General features: G+C 35.6%; 1 protein-coding gene across 1 annotated transcript in view; it reads right to left on the bottom strand.

Annotated features, from left to right (window-relative positions):
- Nucleotides 1-15,715, bottom strand: part of FSTL4 (follistatin like 4) — an 857,042-nt gene that overhangs the window by 374,124 nt on the left and 467,203 nt on the right. The window lies entirely within an intron of this gene.

The following is a 15,715-nucleotide window of genomic DNA, read 5'->3' as shown; positions in this document are numbered from 1 at the left end:
TTATAGTAACTCTATTTGCCCTTGCAAAGAACTGGAAATTAAGGGGATGGCTATCAGTTAGAAATGGTTAAAAAATAATGATAAATAAATGTCATGGAATGCTATTATTAAAAAAGAAATGATAAAGTAGATGGTATCAGAGAATCTAGGAAGATTTGTAAATAAATTAAGTGAAGTAAGGAGAGCAATTTGTACATATCAATTAAGTCAACAGCATGATCAACCACAATTCTAAAGGACTAAAGATGAAACATGCTTTCTGAATCCTAGAAAAGAAGTGACGGAATCAAAGTACATATTGGACATGGATAAAAGGGAATCTATGTACTTTAATAAACATTTTAAAGAAGGAATTTTGGTTTTTTTTGCCTTCACAAAGAGAACTGGGGAGAAAGAATAAAGAAAAGCTGTCTTTATTTAAAAAACAATAGTTTGGAAAATATACCCTAAGCACTATTGTCTTTTACAGGCTAGACTGGGGGAAAAGGAGCATTTCCCCCCCCCCACCCCCAATGTAATGCATAATATCTAAAGTGACAAAAGTGTGGTTTCTCTTGAAAAATTAAAGAATGGGTGAAATTTTTTAATAAATCATGCCATTTTAAAAAGTATAAATATTGTATATTCCATGTATTTATATTATTTAATTTTATATACTCAAAATTTGTTTATTCACAGCAATTAAATGTCTTGATATATTAAAAAATTGTAAGGTTTATTGCCTTGAGTAAACATCAAATAAAAGTGACATTACTTAGAAAATAAATGGATATGGGAAGAATGAAGATGGAAAAATCAGGAGATGCAAGGTTCTAGACATGAGTCTCTTGAATAGTGCTCATAATTTCAAAAGAAATGAAATATTTAGGAGGGATTTTGGCTTGAAGGTTATTGCAGATGAGATTTATTTTGGAATGAAAAGAACTCTCATTAGGATATGTTAATTATCAGGTGGAAGCTTTAATCAGTGAATATATACTGAAGTTAAGAAAAAAAATATTAGAAGTAGTAAGTTAATTTTTGGAGTTATCTGCAAACCTGAAAAATGGCTGCACATGAAATAACCAAGAGTGACAGTGAGGAGAATGAAGAGATTAGCATCCTTAACATAATAAGTAATATTTATCTAAAACCATCAGCAAGTATAATCTACAATGGGGATAAGTTAGAAACTTTCCCAATAAGATCAGGAGTGAAACAACGATGCCCATTATCACCACTATTATTTAACATTGTACTAAAAATACTAGCTTCAGAAATTAAAGAAGAAAAAGAAATTGAAGGAATTAAAGTTGACAGTGAGGAAACTAAACTATAATTCTTTGCAGATGATATGATGGTATACTTATAAAAATAGTTGAAATAATTAATAACTTTAGCAGAGTTTCAGGATACAAAATAATCCCCCACAGATCATCAGCATTTCTATATATCTCCAACAAAACTCAGCAGCAAGAGTTAGAGAAACTCCATTGAAAATCATTATAGATCCATGGTGGCAAACCTATGATATGCATGCTAGAGGGGGGCACTCAGAGCCCACTCTCTGGGCACACTCCAACACAGAATTTGCCACAGTTCATTACTAGAAAGCAAGAGGGATGTGGGGCTAGGCTATTCCCCTTCCCCTTTCCACAGGCTCCTTTGGACATTTCTTATATCACCTCCCCCAGTAAAAGGCTTTCAACAATATAAAATTCTTGAGAATCTATTTGCCAAGACAAACACAGGAATTGTATGAATACAATTACAAAACACTTTTCACACAAGTAAAATAAGATCTAAACAATGAGAAATACATTACTTGCTCATTAGTAGGTCAAGTTGATATAATAAAAATGACAATCCTACCTAAATTAGTCTACTTATTCAGTGCCATACCAAGCAAATTAAGAAAAAAACTATTTCATATAACTAGAAAAAATAATAACCAAATTCATCTGGAAGATCAAAAGACCAGAATATCAAGGGATCTAATAAAAATGTGAAGGATGGTGGCCTAGCAACACCAGATCTTGAATTGTACTATAAAGCAGTGATCATCAAAACAATTTTGTACTGGTTAAGAAATAGAAGGCTAGATCAATGGATTACATGAGGGGTAAATTATCACAGTAATCTAGTGTTTGATAAACCAAAAGATTCTAGCTTTGGGGATAAGAACTCACTATTTGAAAAAAACAACTGCTGGGTAAATTGGAAAACATGGCAAAAATTAGATTTAGATTAATATCTCACAACTATACAAAGATAAGTTTATAATGTGTACATGATTTAAACACAAAGAGTGATATTATAAATAAATTAGGGCAACATAGAATAGTTTGCCTGTTATACATATGGACAAGGGAAGAATTTATGACCAAACAAGAGATAGAGAATTAAAAGATTTAAGGTGAATAATTTTGATTATATTAAATTAAAAGAGTTTTTTTTTTTAACAAACAAATCCAATGCAACCAAGATAAGATGGGGAAAAAACAAACTGGGAAAAATTTTGCAACAAATTTCTCTGATAGAGGTCTCATTTCTCACATTACATAAAGAACTAGGTCAAATTAATAAGAATTCAAGTCATTCCCCAATTGATAAATGGTCAAAGGATATGAATAGGCAGTTTTCAGATGAAGAAATCAAAGTTATCAATAATCATATGAAAAATTGTATAAATCCCTCTTGATTAGGGGAATGCATATTAAAACAATTCTGAGTTATTACCTCATACCTTTTGGATTGGCCAATATGACAATAAAGGAAAATGATAAATGTTGGAGGTGGTGTGGCAAAATTGGGACACTAATGTATTGCTGGTGGAGGTGTAAAATGATCAAATCATTATGGAGGGCAATTTGTAATTATGACCAAAGGGCTATAAAACAATGAATGCCTTTTGATCCAGTAATACCACTCCTGGGTCTGTAACTCAAAGAGATGAAAAAAATGGGAAATGACTTGTTTGTACAAAAATATTTATAGCTGCTCTTTTTGTGGTGACAAAGAATAGGAAACTAAATGTCCCTCAGTTGGAAAATGGCTGAACAAATTGTGGTGTATGAAGGTGATAGAATACTATTGTATTATAAGGAATGATAAACAGGATGATTTTAGAAAGAGTTGGAAAGAGCTACATGAATCGATGTGGAGTGAAATAAGCAGAACCAGGAGAAGATTATATGCAGTAATGGCAATATTGTGGAACAATAAAATGTGATAGATTTTGCTACTAGCAGCAATTCAATGTTCCAGGACAATTCTGAGGGACTTATGAAAAAGAATGCTATCCACCAGTAGAGAAAGAACTGTTGGAGTAGAAATAGAAATGAAAATAAATGATTTATCACTTATTTGAGTATATATTTGGGGGTTTTGGTTTTATAAGATTGTTAATTTTCAAAAGTGAACAACATGGAAAGATGTTTTGCATGCTAATTCATATATAACACAGATTGCATTGCTTGTTGGCTCTGGGAGGGGGAAGAGAGGAAGGGACATAGACAATATGGATGGTATAACTTTGGAGAACTTATGTGGAAGTTTGTTACTAAAATAAAAAAGAAGAAAAAAAATTAATTTGAAACCTGACCATTCTACTTAAAAAAAAAAATTCTTAGGAAAAGGTCCTGTGATTTCATTGTTTTATGGAGGTCATAATGAGGCCTTATATTAATGGAGATCAACTCCTTCCTACCTTATATAGCAGCAAATATCCTATTACTAATAAAAGCACATTAAATTCATTAATTCATTTAAGCTACCAAGGAATCTTAATAAACTATGATCATGGGCAACTGATTTAGCTTTTCTGAGCTGCCCTATCCTCATTTATAAAGTAAGATTAGTATAACTCAGGTCTCAAAAAAGAATGACTGATAATTTTCTGTAGTACTGTTCAAATCAGATTCAAATGTAATTGGTAAATACTTAGTAAATTAAAAACATGAAAATAAATATAATATTACTTTTAAAAATAAAAGAATATATAGACTTAAAAGATTCATATATAGAGATTAATATACATGTATTTTTGAGTTTAATAACAGGGCATTAGATGGATTCAAAGACCCCAATAGTTCTGTGACCATAAGTAAATATTTACAGAAATTTTTGAAAATGATTGCTGTATTCATGAACATCATAATACAGAACTGGTCATCTGTGAGAAGCAAATTAGACACATTCTTATGTAGCAAGCATAGTCTCTCTCTGCTGGGAAAGCTATCCAGAAATTTTGAATTCATCTTTGTGGCTAATGAGTGAGGCCAGGCACTGTAGTAGAAAGACTCTCTACTGGGATCAAGACAGAACTTATAACATATTCAGCCTTTGATATTAGTAGTTGAGAAAAAGTCACATACCATCTCTAAATAGAAGTTGCTTCTTAGAATTTTCTTAATTTAATTTAATTCTTAATTAATTTCTTAATTTTTTTCTTTAAAGATTCTTAAAGTTTTGACTTTAAGGAAAGGAGTTTTTCGGACTTCCGGTTAAGATGGCGGCTTAGAGAAAGCTGAAGTTCAGATCTCCAGAAAACCCTTCCTGACCGATCTCAAACTAGAAGCTCCTAAGGCGCCGAAATTCAAAACGATCAACAGCACAGACCCTGGGAACCCTCCTCCTGGACCTGGACCCGGTTCAAAAGGTACGGCTCCCCTTAAAAGCCAGAACCCGAGATCCCTCGGACGTCAGGGGTAGGAGCGCAGAGTCCAAGGCTCCCGGAAGCGGCAGCCGCGCCGGGCTCAGAGAGCAGGGTCTGAGGAACAACAACCCTCAGGGTCTTCTACCCAAGTCCCAGTCCGGGTGAAAGTTACTGCCTGGGGCTTCCGCTGCAGAGAGCCGGTTGGTCCGGGTGAAAGTTACTGCCTGGGGCCTCCGCTGCAGAGAGCTGGTCAAAACAACAGCAACCCTCAGGGCGGGCAAGACAGGCTCACGGGCTGGATCCTGCTATCCAAGTCTCAGTGAAAGTCTGTGCTCTCGGAGCTTGGGGAAGCGGCAGCCCATCCCCCCGCAGGCCGACGAAACAGCCTCACGGCCAGGGATTCTGAAGGCAACTTCCGGAAATCGAGCCAGGGGGAGAGTGTGGCCTCGTGGTCCGACCCTTCCATTCCAGTTCCAGTGAGGCATATTCAGTTTAACCCAGGGAAAACTCATAGAACCAACATCTGCCCAGGACTGCCTCTGAACACCAGACAGAGACAAGAAAAGCCAATCCTCCACGTTCAGAGATGACAAACTCCACAGAAGCACAGAAGCCCCAAAATACCAAGAAAAATAAGAAGAAAGGGGCGACTCTGGACACATTCTATGGAGCCAAAATACAAAATACAGAGCAGATAGAAGAAGATATACAAGAAAATTCTCCAAAATCTTCCAAAGGAAATAGAAACTCTCCACAAACCCATGAAGAATTTGAATCAGAAAGGACCAAAAAGATGGAAGCCCTCTGGGAGGAAAAGTGGGAAATGATGCAAAAGAAATTCACGCATCTACAAAACCAGTTTGACCAAACTGTAAAAGAAAACCAGGCTTTAAAGCAAGAACTAATAAAGCAAAGCCAAAACACCAAGAAATTAGAAGAGAACATAAAATATCTCACCGACAAGGTGATAGATCTGGAAAACAGGGGGAGAAGAGAAAATTTAAGAATAATTGGACTCCCAGAAAAGCCAGAAATAAACACCAAACTGGACATGGTGATACAAGATATAATCAAAGAAAATTGCCCAGAGATTCTAGAACAAGGGGGCAATACAGCCACTGACAGAGCTCACAGAACACCTTCTACACTAAACCCCCAAAAGACAACTCCCAGGAATGTAATTGCCAAATTCCAAAGCTATCAAACAAAAGAAAAAATCCTACAGGAAGCCAGAAAAAGACAATTTAGATATAAAGGAATGCCAATCAGGGTCACACAAGACCTTGCAAGTTCTATGCTGAATGATCGTAAGGCATGGAACATGATCTTCAGAAAGGCAAGAGAGCTGGGTCTCCAACCAAGAATCAGCTACCCAGCAAAACTGACTATATACTTCCAAGGGAAAGTATGGGCATTCAACAAAATAGAAGACTTCCAACTTTTTGCAAAGAAAAGACCAGAGCTCTGTGGAAAGTTTGATACTGAAAATCAAAGAGCAAGGAATACCTGAAAAGGTAAATATTAAGGAAAGGGGAAAAATGTTATCTTCTTTTACTCAAACTCTCTTCTATAAGGACTACATTTATATCAACCTATGTATACTAATATGTGGGGAAAATGTAATGTATAAATAGGGGGTAAAGAAAGACCAAATAGAATAATGGTTCTCACACAAAGATTCACAGGGGAAGGGGAGGGGAAGAAAACTCCTATAAGAAGGAGAGGAAGAGAGGGGGGGGGCTTACTTAAACCTCAATCTCAGGGAAATCAACTCTGAGAGGGAAAAACATCCAGATCCATTGGGATCTTGAATTCTATCTTACCCAACAAGGGTAAGGAGAAGGGAAAACCAAGGGGGGGAGGGGGAGAGGGAGAACAAAAAGGGAGGGAAAGAGAGGGGGGAGGGGGAGGGAACAAAAAGGGAGGGACTAAAAAGGGAAACATCAAGGGAGGGGACAAGGGGGACTGATTCAAAGTAAATCACTGGACTAAAAGGTAGAGCCGAAGAAGAAAAGGTTAGAATTAGGGAAGGCAATCAAAATGCCAGGGAGTTCACAAATGACAATCATAACTTTGAACGTGAATGGGATGAACTCACCCATAAAACGTAGACGAATAGCAGAATGGATTAGAATCCAAAACCCTACCATATGTTGTCTTCAAGAAACACACATGAGGCGGGTTGACACCCACAAGGTCAGAATTAAAGGATGGAGTAAGACCTTCTGGGCCTCAACTGATAGAAAGAAGGCAGGAGTGGTAATCATGATATCTGATAAAGCCAATGCAAAAATAGACCTGATCAAAAGGGATAGGGAAGGTAATTATATTTTGTTAAAAGGGACTCTAGACAATGAGGAAATATCATTAATCAACATGTATGCACCAAATAATATAGCACCCAAATTTCTAATGGAGAAACTAGGAGAATTGAAGGAAGAAATAGACAATAAAACCATACTAGTGGGAGACTTAAACCAACCATTATCAAATTTAGATAAATCGAATCAAAAAATAAATAAGAAAAAGGTAAAAGAAGTGAATGAAATCTTAGAAAAATTAGAATTAATAGACATATGGAGAAAAATAAATAGGGATAAAAAGGAATACACCTTCTTCTCAGCACCACATGGCACATTCACAAAAATTGACCATACATTAGGTCACAGAAACATAGCACACAAATGCAAAAAAGCAGAAATAATGAATGCAGCCTTCTCAGATCACAAGGCAATAAAAATAATGATTAGTAATGGTACATGGAAAACCAAATCTAAAACCAATTGGAAATTAAACAATATGATACTCCAAAACCGTTTAGCTAAAGAAGAAATCATAGAAACAATTAATAATTTCATCAAGGAAAATGACAATGGCGAAACATCCTTTCAAACCTTTTGGGATGCAGCCAAAGCGGTAATCAGAGGCAAATTCATATCCCTGAAAGCTCATATTAACAAACAAGGGAGAGCAGAGATCAATCAATTGGAAATGCAATTGAAAAAACTCGAAAGCAATCAAATTAAAAACCCCCAGCAGAAAACCAAATTAGAAATCCTAAAAATTAAGGGAGAAATTAATAAAATCGAAAGTGATAGAACTATTGATTTAATAAATAAGACAAGAAGCTGGTACTTTGAAAAAACAAACAAAATAGACAAAGTACTGGTCAATCTAATTAAAAAAAGGAAGGAAGAAAAGCAAATTCACAGCATTAAAGATGAAAAGGGGGACAGCACCTCCAATGAGGAGGAAATTAAGGCAATCATTAGAAATTACTTTGCCCAATTATATGGCAATAAATACACCAATTTAGGAGAAATGGATGAATATATACAAAAATACAAACTGCCTAGACTAACAGAAGAGGAAATAGAATTCTTAAATAATCCCATATCAGAAATTGAAATCCATCAAGCCATCAAAGAACTTCCTAAGAAAAAATCCCCAGGGCCTGATGGATTCACCTGTGAATTCTATCAAACATTCAGAGAACAGTTAACCCCAATACTATACAAACTATTTGACATAATAAGCAAAGAGGGAGCTCTACCAAACTCCTTTTACGACACAAACATGGTACTGATTCCAAAACCAGGCAGGTCAAAAACAGAGAAAGAAAACTATAGACCAATCTCCCTAATGAATATAGATGCAAAAATTTTAAATAGGATACTAGCAAAAAGACTCCAGCAAGTGATCAGAAGTATCATTCACAATGATCAAGTAGGATTCATACCAGGGATGCAGGGCTGGTTCAACATTAGGAAAACCATCCACATAATTGACCACATCAACAAGCAAACTAGCAAGAACCACATGATTATCTCAATAGATGCAGAAAAAGCCTTTGATAAAATACAACACCCATTCCTATTAAAAACACTAGAAAGCATAGGAATAGAAGGGTCATTCCTAAAAATAATAAACAGTATATATCTAAAACCAACAGCTAATATCATCTGCAATGGGGATAAACTAGATGCATTCCCAATAAGATCAGGAGTGAAACAAGGATGCCCATTATCACCTCTACTATTTGACATTGTACTAGAAACACTAGCAGTAGCAATTAGAGAAGATAAAGAAATTGAAGGTATCAGAATAGGCAAGGAGGAGACCAAGTTATCACTCTTTGCGGATGACATGATGGTCTACTTAAAGAATCCTAGAGATTCAACCAAAAAGCTAATTGAAATAATCAACAACTTTAGCAAAGTTGCAGGATACAAAATAAACCCACATAAATCATCAGCTTTTCTATATATCTCCAACACAGCTCAGCAGCAAGAACTAGAAAGAGAAATCCCATTCAAAATCACCTTAGACAAAATAAAATACCTAGGAATCTATCTCCCAAGACAAACACAGGAACTATATGAACACAACTACAAAACACTCGCCACACAACTAAAACTAGACTTGAACAATTGGAAAAACATTAACTGCTCATGGATAGGACGAGCCAATATAATAAAAATGACCATCCTACCCAAACTTATTTATCTATTTAGTGCCATACCCATTGAACTACCAAAATACTTCTTCACTGATTTAGAAAAAACCATAACAAAGTTCATTTGGAAGAACAAAAGATCAAGGATATCCAGGGAAATAATGAAAAAAAACACATATGATGGGGGCCTTGCAGTCCCAGACCTCAAACTATATTACAAAGCAGCAGTCATCAAAACAATTTGGTACTGGCTAAGAAACAGAAAGGAAGATCAGTGGAATAGACTGGGGGAAAACGACCTCAGCAAGACAGTATACGATAAACCCAAAGATCCCAGCTTTTGGGACAAAAATCCACTATTCGATAAAAACTGCTGGGAAAATTGGAAGACAGTGTGGGAGAGACTAGGAATAGATCAACACCTCACACCCTACACCAAGATAAATTCAAAATGGGTGAGTGACTTAAACATAAAGAAGGAAACCATAAGTAAATTGGGTAAACACAGAATAGTATACATGTCAGACCTTTGGGAGGGGAAAGGCTTTAAAACCAAGCAAGATATAGAAAGAATCACAAAATGTAAAATAAATAATTTTGACTACATCAAACTAAAAAGCTTTTGTACAAACAAAACCAATATAACTAAAATCAGAAGGGCAACAACAAATTGGGAAAAAATCTTCATAGAAACCTCTGACAAAGGTTTAATTACTCATATTTATAATGAGCTAAATCAATTGTACAAAAAATCAAGCCATTCTCCAATTGATAAATGGGCAAGGGAAATGGATAGGCAGTTCTCAGATAAAGAAATCAAAACTATTAACAAGCACATGAAGAAGTGTTCTACATCTCTTATAATCAGAGAGATGCAAATCAAAACAACTCTGAGGTATCACCTCACACCTAGCAGATTGGCTAACATAACAGCAAAGGAAAGTAATGAATGCTGGAGGGGATGTGGCAAAGTAGGGACATTAATTCATTGCTGGTGGAGTTGTGAACTGATCCAACCATTCTGGAGGGCAATTTGGAACTATGCCCAAAGGGCGACAAAAGAATATCTACCCTTTGACCCAGCCATAGCACTGCTGGGTCTGTACCCCAAAGAGATAATGGACACAAAGACTTGTACAAAAATATTCATAGCTGCGCTCTTTGTGGTGGCCCAAAACTGGAAAACGAGGGGATGCCCATCAATTGGGGAATGGCTGAACAAACTGTGGTATATGTTGGTGATGGAATACTATTGTGCTCAAAGGAATAATAAAGTGGAGAAGTTCCATGGAGACTGGAACAACCTCCAGGAAGTGATGCAGAGCGAGAGGAGCAGAACCAGGAGAACATTGTACACAGAGACTAATACACTGTGGTATAATCGAACGTAATGGACTCCTCCATTAGGGGCGGTGTAATGTCCCTGAACAACTTTCAGGGATCCAGGAGAAAAAAAACACCATTCATAAGCAAAGGATAAACTATGGGAGTGGAAACAACGAGAAAAAGCAACTGCCTGAATACAGAGGTTGAGGGGACATGACAGAGGATAGACTTTAAATGAACACTCTAATGCAAATACTATCAACAAAGCAATGGGTTCAAATCAAGAAAACATCTAATGCCCAGTGGACTTACGCGTCGGCTATGGGGGGTGGGGGGGAGGAAAAGAAAATGATCTATGTCTTTAACGAATAATGCTTGGAAATGATCAAATAAAATATATTTAAAAAAAAAAAAGGAAAGGAGTTTTTCACAGGGTTATTTTGGTTGGTTTGGATATATAATTAACTCAGTTTGGACCTTGGAGTAAGAAAACTCTATTGGTAATGATTTAGTATTCACTTACAAATTACATTCCTAATATCTGGAGAGTTGAGATGTTAAATGACCTACAGAGGATCCCCTAGCCAACATATGTAAAATATACTTCTTGAACACAGATCTTGCCTTGAAGGCTAGTTGAGTTTGAATTCAGATCAAATGAGAAAATGAATTCAAATTTCATTGACATCTCTAAAGTAAATAATACATAATGATTGCTATTATTAGTTGCAGGAAAGTAATCACTAACACTGCAATTTACCTGGGAATAAATGATTACAGATGTCTGGTTTTGAAATTATCTCCCAAAAAGCACAAAGAGAAAATGATTACACTTCATTTGCTTTTAATTCCCTTGTCCTCTGCTTACCAAGAAAATGAATGGTAACAAAGAAAAGAACGACCTAACTACTCTCTGCAATTGCTACATTAATTCTTAAAAGATATTACTTTTATTCATCATGATTCCTCATTGTACACTTCTCTTGGAGTGACTTTAGGGAGGGAATATGTTACTAAATGTCAGGTGCTAGAAAGGGATGATCTAAGTGAAAGAGAGAGAGGGAGAAAGAGAGAGAGAGAGGGAGAAAGACAGAGAGAGAGAGAGAGAGAGAGAGAGAGAGAGAGAGAGAGAGAGAGAGAGAGAGAGAGAGAGAGAGAGAGAAAGAGAGAGAGAGAGAACAAATTAAGTTATGATCCAATATAGAATAAAAAAAGAGACCTGATCATGTCCTTGTAAATCCGTAGTGATTTTTATTTACAGACTTCCTCATTCCTGGGAGAAGAAATAAGGAGTCAGGATAAAAAAGAAAATTCTTTTTTCTGATAACACTCATAAATTGAAGAGATATCAGAGACATGTTATCCAAACTTTATCAGAATAAGAATATCCTCTAAAAAAAAAGCAGATAATACTTGCTTGAAGGCTTGGAATGAGAAGGAACTGCTTGCTCAAAAGAGGAACCCAATTCTGGTTTTGCCACTAATAAATAGGGAAGTTTTTCTAAAAATCAAGATGATATTTGAAACTGTGCTTATAATTTACTACCAAAAGTGGTTTAAAAATCATCCTGAGATATTTAGTTTCTATTTGAAATTGTTTGATTGTGCTAGTCTAAATGACAATAATTAAACAAAATTTTACAGAGAACCTAATAAACACAACTCACTATGTTGAGTGAAATAGAGAAATGAACAAAGATAATGAATGAATGAATGAATGAATTAATTAATTAATTAATTAATGATTAAACAATGACTACAAAGAGCTTCTCTTGGGGGTGGAGGTGGTATAGTATGGAGATAATGAGGAAGATATAATTTTTTTTTTTTTATTGCATGAGAAGTAAAGCATTTAAGGTAAGGAATCTCCATACCAGTGATGGTGAACCTTTTAGAGATAGTGTCAGGCCCCGCACCTCCCCACCTCCCAAACTGAGTGCTGTGTGCCTCTCCCCCAAGATACTGCCTGTTGTGCCTCTCCTCGCTACTGAGTTTTGAGCACATCCAGCCCCCACCTCCTTACTCCACATATGGGAGGGTGTAAGTGCTCCCACTGTGCTGTTGGGTGGGTGCAGTGAGGAATGTCCTCAGTGAGTGTAGAGAGGGAAAGTGACATAAGCACTCCACTTCCCTCCAACTCTGCCACCTGTGAGCCGCTCACCTTATCCCCCTTCACTCCCATTGGGCTGTTAGGCAGAGAGGCATGGGGATGTAAAAAAATGTCCTTAGGGAAGGTGGAAAGGGGGAGAGGGTCAGCTCTGAGTCCCTCTGCCTTTCTAGTAAAGAACTCTAGCTTGGGGGGTGGATGAAAGGTTGGGAAGGGGACAGAGAGGGCAGCCATGTGCTCACAGAGAGTGCTCTGCATGCCATCTTTGGCACCCATGCCATAGTTTCACCATCACTGCTCTATACCTATCTGAATCATTTGAAAGACTTTGAAAGAGTTCATAGAACACCCTCTACACATAATCCTCAAAAGACAACTCCCAGGAATGTAATTGCCAAATTCAAGAGCTTCCAAGCTAAATAGAAAATTTTACAAGAAGCCAAAAAGAGACAATTCAGATATCAAGGAGCACCAAATCAGGATTACACAATATTACACAATATATATATATATATATATATATATATTCAATAAAATAGAAGATTTCCAAGTATTTGTAAAGAAAAGACCAGAAATAAGTGGAAAGTTTGATAAGCAAACACAAAAATCAAAAGAAACATGAAAAGGTAAATAATAAAGAGAGGGGAAAAGGGAAAAATGTTTTTATATTTAAATTTTTTTCTTTAAGGGCTTCAATAAGATCAAACTGTTTATATTTATATATAGGAGAAATGTTATTTATAACTTTCAAAAATTATATTCACTATTATAGAAATTAGAAGAATCATTCACAGTAAGAGATTGGGATAATAAGTGGTATAAGATGATATACAAAAAAAAAAGAAAAAGAAAAAGGGAGGGGGGAAATGAGGATGGCACCAAGAGAAACTTGAAGAAATAAGATGAATAGGATAATCTATACCACACAAATAGGCACATGGTAAGGGGAGAGGAAGAATACTATTATAAGAAGGAGAGGAAGAGAGTGCTAATTGGTCATACTTAAACCTTACTCTCAGTGAAATCAATTCTGACAGGGAAGAGCATCTAGATACCCTGGTGTATCAAATTCTATTTTACCCTAAAGGAATAGTGAGACAGGAAAACTAAGGGGAGGAGGTGGGTGGTGAGTACAAAAAGGGAGGGAAAGGAGGGGGGAAGGAAATTAACAGACCCTAAAAAATAAGAAGTTCCCAAAAAGGGAGGGGGAATAAAGGGAAACAAATTAAATGCGGGGATTAAGGGGACTGATTAAAAGCAAACCACTAGTTTAAAAAGGATATAGCAAAAGAAGAAAGGACGGAACTAGGAGAGGATATTAAAATACTGGGGAATAAACAAGTGGCAAATGTAACTTTGAACATGAATAGGATGAACTCACCCATAAAACGAAACCAAATGGCAGAGTGGATTAGAAACCAAAATCCTAACATATATTGTCTATAAGAAACACAGATGAGGTGGGTAGACACTCACAAGGTTAGAATGAAAGGTTTTAGCAAAACCTATTGGGCCTCAAGTGATAGAAAGAAGGCAGGAGTTGCCATCAGGATATCTGACAAAGCCAAAGTAAAAATAGATCTGATTAAAAGGGATAGGGAAGGTAACTACATCCTGAATAAAGGAAGTATAGACAATGAGGAAATGTCAGTAATCAATATGTAAGCATCAAATGGTATAGCATGCAAATTTCTAAAGGAGAAGTTAGTGGAGTTGAAGGAAGAAATAGATAGTAAAACTAGACTAGTGGAAGACCTGAAATTACCACTATCAAATTTAGATAAATCATAACCAAAATAAATAAGAAAGATGTAATATATGTGAATGAAATCCTAGAAAAATTAGAGTTAATAGATATATGGAGAAAAATAAATAGGGACAAAAAGGAATACATCTTCTTTTCAGCAGCACCTAGTACATTCCCAAAGATTGACCATGTACTAGGGCATAAAAACATGGCAAAAATGCAGTAAAGCAGAAATAATAAATGCAACCTTTTCAGATCATAATGCAATAAAAGGAATGATCAGTAAGAGTACATGGAGAGCCAATTCAAAAATTAATTGGAAATTAAATAATATGATTTTCTAAAATCAGTTAAAGAACAAATCATAGAAACAATTAATAATCTCATTGAAGAAAATGAAAATGATGAGACATCCTTTCAAAATCTATGGGATGCAGCCAAAGCAGAACTCAGGGGGAAATTTATATCCTTGAGTTCATATATTAAAAAATTAGGGAGGGCAGAGGTTAATGAATTGGACATGCAAATCAAAAAACTTGAATGTGAACAAATTAAAAACTCTCAGATGAAAACTAAATTAGAGACCCTAAAATTAAATTAATCAAAATTAATCAAAAGTGAAAGAACTATTGAATCAATAAATGAGACTAGAAGCTGGTATTAAAAAAAAAAACAAAATAGACAAAAGTACTGGTCAATCTAATAAAAAAGGAAAGAAGGAAACCAAATTAACCATATCATAGATGAAAAGGGAGACCTCACCTCTAATGAAGAAGAAATTAAGGCAATCATTAAAAACTATTTTGCCTAATTATATAGCATAAAATATAGCAATCTAAATGATATGGATGAATATTTACAAAAATATAAATTGCCTAGATTAACAGAAGAAGAAATAGAATAATTAAATAATCCTGTATCAGAAAAAGAACTCCCTAAGAAAAAATCCTCAGGGTCTGAAGGATTCATAAGTGAATTCTATCAAACATTCAGAGAACAGTTAATCCCAATACTATACAAACTATTTGACATAATAACCAAAAAGGGAGTTCTACCAAATTCCTTTTATGACACAAATAGAGTACTGATTCCAAAGTCAGGCAGGTCAAAAATGGAAAAAGAAAACTATAGACAAATCTCCTTAATGAACATACATGCAAAAATCTTAAATAAAACACTAGGAAAAATACATGTACAAGAATATTCATAGCTACATTCTTTGGGTTGGCAAAAAATTGGAACATGAGGGAATGGCCATTCAGCCATTCATGAGGGGAATGGCTGAGAAAATTATGATATATGTTGGTGATGGAATACTATTGTGCTCAAAGGAATAATAAATTGGAGGAATTCCATGTGAACTGCAATGACCTCTGGGAACTGATGCAGAGCAAGAGAAGCACAACCAGAAGAACATTGTACAGAGACTGATATACTGTGGTA

Source organism: Monodelphis domestica, chromosome 1 (genome assembly GCF_027887165.1).
Source record: "Monodelphis domestica isolate mMonDom1 chromosome 1, mMonDom1.pri, whole genome shotgun sequence".
Lineage (NCBI taxonomy): Eukaryota > Metazoa > Chordata > Mammalia > Didelphimorphia > Didelphidae > Monodelphis > Monodelphis domestica.
This window is presented reverse-complemented; position numbering and strand designations above follow the sequence as displayed.